The sequence below is a fragment of the Phascolarctos cinereus genome, unplaced genomic scaffold (assembly GCF_003287225.1).
Source record: "Phascolarctos cinereus isolate Bilbo 61053 unplaced genomic scaffold, phaCin_HiC Scaffold_9;HRSCAF=440, whole genome shotgun sequence".
Taxonomy (NCBI): Eukaryota; Metazoa; Chordata; class Mammalia; order Diprotodontia; family Phascolarctidae; genus Phascolarctos; species Phascolarctos cinereus.
This window is the reverse complement of record NW_027556402.1, coordinates 80,155,534-80,163,833: the sequence shown is the minus strand read 5'-3', so window position 1 is coordinate 80,163,833 and position 8,300 is coordinate 80,155,534. Positions and strand designations below refer to the sequence as shown.

Here is an 8,300-nt window from a genome sequence, read left to right as displayed (position 1 = left end):
TTATGACAATATCGCATTCAGTTCCATAGGTATGTTACCACACAGTCTTACTACAGTGAAACCTAGAAGAAAATCTACCCTCAAAAATGGCACATATGAAGATTAAAATCAAGAGTCAGGAGAGCAGGGTTCTAATCCTTTACTAATTAATTGTTTGATCATGGAGAAGCCACTTAGCTCTTCTGCTTCAGTTTCCTCATTGGCAAATTGAGATGATATTAGAATGATACTAGGATGGTAGCATCCTCTAATTCACCGGTGTCAGATGTGTATCTTAAGGACACATGAGGACCACAACACTCCTGAGTGTGGTCCAAACCAGATTAAAATGTAAGTAGGACATATTCATCAAAATTAATCAAAATACAATAAAACATAAGGTAGTACTGCATTTTAAAACCAAGCCATATGCAGGGATCCATATGTAAAGCTTAATAGCCACTGTTCTAATCACAGAATTTCTGTGATGAAAGCCTGTTTTGCAAAACATAAATTACTACATATATATATAATATATATATATATGACTTATTATTAAATGGTTGCTATTATTCAATAACTTAGAAGTCTTTGTGCAAAAGCTGAAAGACCATCTATGTTAATGGAGATATTGTACAGAGGATTATTGCCCAGGTATGATCAAGATGGCTCTGGGGTCCCTCAGATTCTGAGCTTCTGTGATTCTGGGACCTTCTGGGCTATAAATGAGACTAGAGGAGAAGAAGCCTAGAATTTAAGTTTCCCAAATCCAATTCCAGTCCATTCCCCATTTTCATAGAAAGGAATTGGTAGATTTTGATGAAATCTACAGAATGGCATCAAACTCATAGGGACACAGCCATGAAATCAATGAACACATAAAACTTGAACATCAAAAGTATCCTATCTACAAATTTTATTATTTTTAAACTCTTAAACTATAAAGAATAGCTTATTTCATGACTTTAACATACAAGGCTAAACATACATATGTTTAACATATGTATACACGTAAGTATGTATTGGAGAGAGAGACACATTGAAAAAGAGATAGAGAAACAGATAAAAAGAGAAAAGGGTAGAGGGGGTGGAGAGAGAGAAAGAGAGAGAAAACTTCTCCCTACTTCACTGAATTATAAAGATTCTTTTAGTTAAAAGAGGACTTAGAGATCCTCACATCTAACTAGTCCATTTGGAAGCATTTCTACCAGCCAAGACAAGAATAAATAAACTTCATGACCAGCAGCATTGTTTTCACTTCTAAATAAACCACATGAGAGACCACCCATTGGTAAAAAACAGTTAATGATTTTGTTATCAGTTTAAACACAAACACAGCCTCACTTTATCTTCATTTTCTTTCCCCTTGTGGGAAGGGGGAAGAAGGTAACATCCAAACATTCAAAGTAATAACAATTTGTGGTTTGAATGGCAATTTTTAAAATTAAATGTTTAAAGATGTCCTTTGCTTTTACATTGCCCAAATTCTTCCCTGTATCCCCTCCGCTGATATTCCTCCTCCCCTTCCCCGATAGTTATATAATAACAGATAGTAAAGAAGTATTTTAAGAAGAAGAGGAAGACAGGAAAAGCTTTAGCAAAGTTTATCAAGTAATTGAAAAAAATCTGACATCATATGCAACGTTCCGAATCTGTACCCTACCCCACCCCCCACCTCTGCAAAGGAAGTAGAGGTAGTATCTTCTCATATCTCTACTTTGGGGCTATGCTTATTTGCTATAATTTTGCAATATTCGTTTTTGGTTGTTTTGTGTTATTGATCTTCCCATTTACATTGGTGTAGTCATGGTGCACATTATATTCTTGGCCTTGCTTATTTCATTTTGCATCACTTAATGTAAGTCTTTCCACGCTTCTCGGTATTCATCATATTTATTAGTTCTTAAAGCATGGTAATATCCCATTATATTGTGTACCACAATTTGTTTAGCCATTCCCTAATCAATGGACACCGACTTTGTTTCCAGTTCTTTGCTACCACAAAAAAAGCTACTATAGATATTTTAGGGTGGAGTGTGTATGAATGTGTGTTTATACATGCATGTATACATACATACATAATATATATATATATATATATATATATATATGTAAAGAGAGAGAGAGAGAGAAGCCTTTTTTTCAATGACCTCCTTAGGATATATGCCTAGCAGTGATATCTCTGAGTCAAGGCATACGAAGATTTTAGCCACTCTGTTTTCATAATTGATAATAATAATAATAATAATACCTGGCATTTACAGGAAACTTTAAGGTTTGCAGAATTTCTTGCAAATATCTCATTTATCCTCACAACTCTAGGAGGTAAGTGCTATTATCCTAATTTTACAGATAAGGATGCAGAAGTAGACAGAAGTTAAATGATTTGCACAGGGTCACACAGCTACTAAGTGTCTGAGGGTGGATTTGAATTAGGTGTTTCTGACTCCAAGCCTAGCCCTCTCTCCACTGCAACATCTAGCCACCTTTTGAAGACAGGTGTTGAAAGATATCTGAAGACATAAACTAACAATCTTATCTGAAATTCCAAATTAAAAAATGAATATGACATTCATTTTTGGCTAAGATATTAATTTAGCAAAACATGTTTTCTGAAATGATCAGCATTATTATCATACTATTTTCTTTCTGTTTTCAGGATTTCAATTTCTTTCTTAAAAGTAGGTAGTAATTTTAAGTTCTTTAATCTTAAAAGAGAAAATATTTTAGATGGGCTTAGTTTATAAACTAGATTAATTACTTTGGGTACTTCAGTTGTTGCACTGCCTTTATAAGACATGATTACTGAAAATAGAAATAGAAATTTCTGTGGCATGTTGCTCTAATTTTCCCATGTTGCCTTGGTGGCCCTGTCTCCAGAGCAAATTGGAGTAGGGGATGGAGAGGAAATGCACAATGCTCCTAATTCTGTTCACAGCAGCTCCAGGTAATTTAGTGTGTCAGTCAAACCAAGCCAGGTGAGCTCAATTACTTTAAATGAGCAAGTCACCAAGGGCATGATGGTACAGAGAGGATGCCGTCTTGCCAATATATGGCATACTATGTAATTAGACAAAGAAATTAGTGTAATTTGGTGTAAGCCATTGCTTCCCTTGAAAGCACAAGTTTGAGAATCAATCAGTTGTTAATAGACAATTAACCTTAAACAAAATATTTACTGAAAATGTAAAGGAAACACATATATTTGCATATAGCTCCACCAATAAACCTCAATAGTATTCTCCAACCAATGTATATGGTGTCTATGGGGAGAATGGGCTTGCACTTAAAATTCCAAGGTAAAACCGTACATGTATGGAAGCCAAGGAAATTGACAGCTCTCATACTGTAGACTTTGGTCTCCTCTTTCTGTCTCAGGAACTGTCCATTAAAGTTTCTCGATAAGTGCAGCTTCTGTAAGTACTGATGCTCTTTGTGCATGATTAATACCTTAGCCCACGTTATATCACAGCTGGATTACCTCTTTGATGCTCTTTCCAAGCTGCTCCTCCACACAGCTCAGCTGACTCCTAAACAACTGAAACATCAACTCGACGTTCCAGCAAAAGCAGTGTTATGCTCTTAGGAAAAAGCAACAATCTTTATCCTAAAATTGGCAAACATCTTTCCAAATGTGTTTCTTTGCAAGATTCTTTTTCTCCTCCATCTCTCAACAGTCACAGCAAGACGCAATGCAGAAAAGTATCTTCCGTCTTTTCTTCTTCTCTTTATCAGTAACAAACCATAATAATTGTTGTTTTTATTATTTATCTTCTTAGCTGTAGTTGCAATGGAGAACACAGAGTAGTCTCCCTATTCCTTCTCAGCAGCAGGTGGCAGTAGAGGACGCTCCAGTCATCTCACCAGTCACATACTCTACCTGGCAATGAGTAGGGGGTGAGGAGGGGTTGTTCTCTTTAACATACTTCTGAAATCTGTTCTTCTACTTTTCTGTATTCTTCTGAACTTTCTTGGTTCCAAAACTAGATCATCTCTACAAAGGATCCCACCTTAACTTAGGGTTAGTAACCAAATTCTGTGAATAGTCAAGTAAATAGGACAAATGTCCTATAATTGTAGAATAGTTCTGGTGTCCATAGCTTCCCTATTCTAGAATCTTAAAGCTCTAAAACCCTTCAATTCTTCATATTCACACTAGTAAAAACAGACTTTGTTTTCCATATGGTCCAAGGTTCCATGCCCTGTCATATGCAAATGAGTGACTGACGTCTCAAAACAATTCTCAGGCAGATTCAATTCAGTAATTGCTTCTCTTAGAACCCAGAGTCAGACTTATTCATGTCCTAGATAAGTGAAATGCCAAGGCAGACTTTTAACTCAGCAACTTCCTTTTTCCTGGAACCTGAAGCAGACAATGCCTCAGACAAGTAAACTGTCAAGGGTCACCCTTTTACACATGTACATACTGTCTTCCCCGTTAGAATGTAAGCTTCTTGAGGGCAGGGTCTATTTCACTTTTATTTTTGTGTTCTCTGAGCTTAGCATGGTGCCTGGCACAAAGGGATCATGCAATAAATGTTAGTTGATTTAAGAATTGATTCTAATGTACTAAATATCACACAGATGGATTTTGCAAAGATCCCCTCACAAAGAGAGGAATGAATAATGCTAATGTACATGCTCCTTTTAGAACATTGAAGCTGCTTTCAATCCAGCAGGCAATAACTCCTTGGGAAGCATATGTACTTGGTCAATAATTCATTATCAGAAATGTTTGGCAGTGTGGTTTCACATGATAGGCTCTCCATAACATATTTCCCCACTTGCCACGGAAATGAAATATGCATAAAGTATTGTCAAATAACATGAAAGAGTGTGTTGTGAAACTGTGTAAACCAAGAAAACCGGTATTATTTCTCAACACATGCCATCTTGATTGAAATTTTAGAAGTCTGAAAACATGGTGTGAAAGGATGGTCACATTGAGCAAGATATTTCTACAAAAGTGGAGTGAGAACTTTGGCTTTTAAAATATTTTTGGTTTTAACTCAGGATCATTGGTTATTTTCATGTCTCTTCCATTTTACATCTGAAAACATGTTCAAATTCCACTATCCAGGCCAGAAAGAAACATTAAAAGAATTGTGTGTTGATCTACTACCACGATGTAGAATGCACGAATACATACATACATACATACATACATACATACACACACACACACACACACACACATATATATATATACATATATATATGTTGATTGAATACATATATGTGTATATGTGTTGATTGAAAAGAATCCAATATACTTTTGGCCTCCACCAAAGCTTCCCAAGAAAGCATCTTGGCTGCCTCAGATAGTAGAAAAAGATTCCCACTGCTAATTATTAGTCATGTCTGATTGAAAACAGATTGGATGTTCTTTCCACTGGAAAGAGACACATTCACTTTGTAAAGAATCCAATCCAAATCGAAATCCAATGAGCATTTATCAAAAACCTACTGTGTGTAAGGCACTGTAACAGCAGCTGGGACTACAAATACCTCTCCCCGCCTCCACCTATCCAAGACAAATAGTCCCTGTCCTCAAGGAGTTTACATTTTATTCGTATCTGACAGAAACACAATCAAATAAAACACATGCTGATTTGAGGAGGAGGACACTTTCTAATAGACTGAACTCACTTATTAGCCATATTAGAATGGATCCTGAGCATAGGGTTAGTTGGCTCCATTTGTCTAGTAGGAAAAGGATTAATCTAAGCTGGCCCTGAGCAAAATTCAACTCAATCAATATTTAAGAAAGACGGTAAGGTGGGTGTGACAAAAAACATAAAAAGCTTGGTCCCTCAAGGAGCTTACATTCTATTGTCAAATATAATACAGACAGATGTGTAAATACAAGACACTATGGGAAGGGAGAAAGTATTAACAACTGATAGGGTCAGGGAAGATTTCCCATAAGATAGGGATTTGGGGGTGGGAAAGGACTGCTAAAGATTGTAAGAGGAATGGGGGCCTGTTCAGAGGAATGGAGATGAGAGATGGTGAGGGAATGGCTAGGAGACAAGTTTGGTTGGAATTCAGAGTGAGTGATGAGGTATAAGGTGCAACAAGTTTGGAAAGGTAGGCTAAAGGCTGATAATTTTTGTTGTTCAGTCATTTTTCAGTCATGTCTGACTCTTCGTGACCTCATTTGGGATTTTCTTGGCAAAGATACTGGAGTGGTTTGCCATTTCCTTCTCCAGTTCATCTTACAGATGAGGAAATTGAGGCAATAGAGTTATGTGACTTGCCGAAGGTCACGTGGCTGGTGTCTGAGGCCAGATTTGAACTCAGGAAGATGAACCTTCTTGACTCCAGGCCCACCGATCTATCCACCGTGCCACAACAAAGGACTTTAAATGCCAAACTTAGGAATTTGTCTTTTATCTTAAGGGCAGTTGGGAGCCTCAGAAGCTCCTTCTTTAGCTAATCATGGGTCAGATTTGTGCTTTAGAAAGGTTATTTTGGCAGCTTTGTGTCAGTTGGATTGAAGAAAGGAGAGACTAGAAATTGATTATTTTTCTCAAACTCTCCTGATTGGCTCTAAAGAAGACGTTCCCTTCGCTTTGGCTTCCTGAACACAACACAGCCAACACCATTTTTTTTTTCTGGACTGAAACAGTGTACTCTTCTATTTTGTGGAAGTTAAACTAGGACCTCACAAATGCCTCAGATCAAAAGGGAGCATTCTGCCTCATCATTTATATTAAGTCAGTGTGAATTCGTTTAAAATGTCAAATTCAATTTAGATAAAATTAGTTTGGAAAACAGCTGTCTCATTAAGAAAGAGGTTAATGAGGAAAATATAATCCTCCCTAGAAAGCCATTGGAATCCAAAGCCACATTTGCATATGTGGTATCTGAAAAAAGTCCAAGGAATTTTGGTTTTGGTTTTTTAAATTGTTTATAATGTATTCTCTTTTCATTCCATCTACAACAATTCCCAGAAATGATGGAATCAAAAGGCAGAAAAACATAAATATGTTTGGAGCTCTTATTCAATTGTCCCTTGCAACATTAGGCTTTCAAAGGGGAACCGGTTACAAAGCAGGTGATTATGAGTACAATGGAGAAGGACCTTATTAAACAAACGAAAAGCCCCAAACCTAGCCAACTGAGTGATAGCGTCTAAAAGTCTGTCATGTCAAGGCCCCTGGTGCCAATTTTTACAACATAATTCCAGCAATAATGAAACATTCATTTGCATGGCTATGTTGTTGATAATCCAGGCTTTAGGACATAAAACATATTGGGTAATTTCTTTGATTTTGTTATTTTCAATTAATCAATTACCACACTACTAAACTTTAAAAAAATATCATGACTTTCTAATGAACTTTCAATACAAATTTACTCTGGGGAAATCACTGACCATGCTGCACCATAAAGGAAAGTTCCACAAATTTGGAGTCGGTGGTCTTGGGTCTGGACCCCAGTTCTGTCATTTATTACCTGAATGACTTTGGATAAGTTGACTCCTATGAACCTCCATTTCTTCATCCATTAGATGAGGGGGAATTGGACTAAAAATGACCTCAAAGATACCTTTCAGCTCTAAATCTATGATTCTTATTCAGGAAACAATTTTCTCATCTTTAAGAACATTTCTTTGCACTGAATTGAAGAAATAGGTCAAGTCAGGAAGGAAACTGGGTTTTTAAAAAACAAAACACATGCAATTTTTTTTGTTCCCCATGGGGCTGAGCAGAGAGCTCATAACATAGTGTTGCATACAGGACAGAGAAGCACATTCAATAAATCAATAAAGCACTAGAATCTCTTAGAGTTTAAGTGACTGCTGGATTTAGACAAGCTTATGATTTCAGGCTGCAAGGTACCGCTCAGTTCATTATCATATTGTTGCCTTATTATGAGAATAACAAAGCTTATATTCACACTTATACTTACATGGAACTTTAGGAAGAATTATCTCATTTATACCAAATGCTACCATTATTTAATGGTAATAAGGAGGATTACTTTAAACTGCCACTTTAATGTCCATGAATAACCTCCTACATCTGTCCCCATCTGGAAGATTAAAAATGAAAACAGTATTAGGTAACTTAATAATGTCTTCTCCTAAAATTTCTATTTGTTTTTTTTTAATCCCTCCAGCCACAGATGATTTAAAGTTCTATAAATCTATTTTAACCAACTCCTTTTTACTGTTCATAAAGAGGAGTTGGTTTATTTTTATAGAGGATACATAGATTTGGCAGCCATTGGTAATGAAGGAGAGGAATAGGAAAAGACTTACTTTCCTATGACTCTGAAGGATAAAGCTGATAAAAAAAAGGACTCTTTGAAAT

The 8,300-nt window shown here is 36.3% G+C and overlaps 1 long non-coding RNA gene across 2 annotated transcripts in view; it reads right to left on the bottom strand.

Annotated features, from left to right (window-relative positions):
* Positions 1-871: 871 nt before the first annotated feature.
* LOC110216006 (uncharacterized) overlaps positions 872-8,300 on the bottom strand; it is a 59,974-nt gene continuing 52,545 nt past the window's right edge. For both annotated transcript variants that reach the window (XR_013483854.1, XR_013483853.1), the window contains one exon: positions 872-8,019. This is a non-coding gene — a long non-coding RNA (uncharacterized LOC110216006). The remainder of the gene's footprint in view (positions 8,020-8,300) is intronic.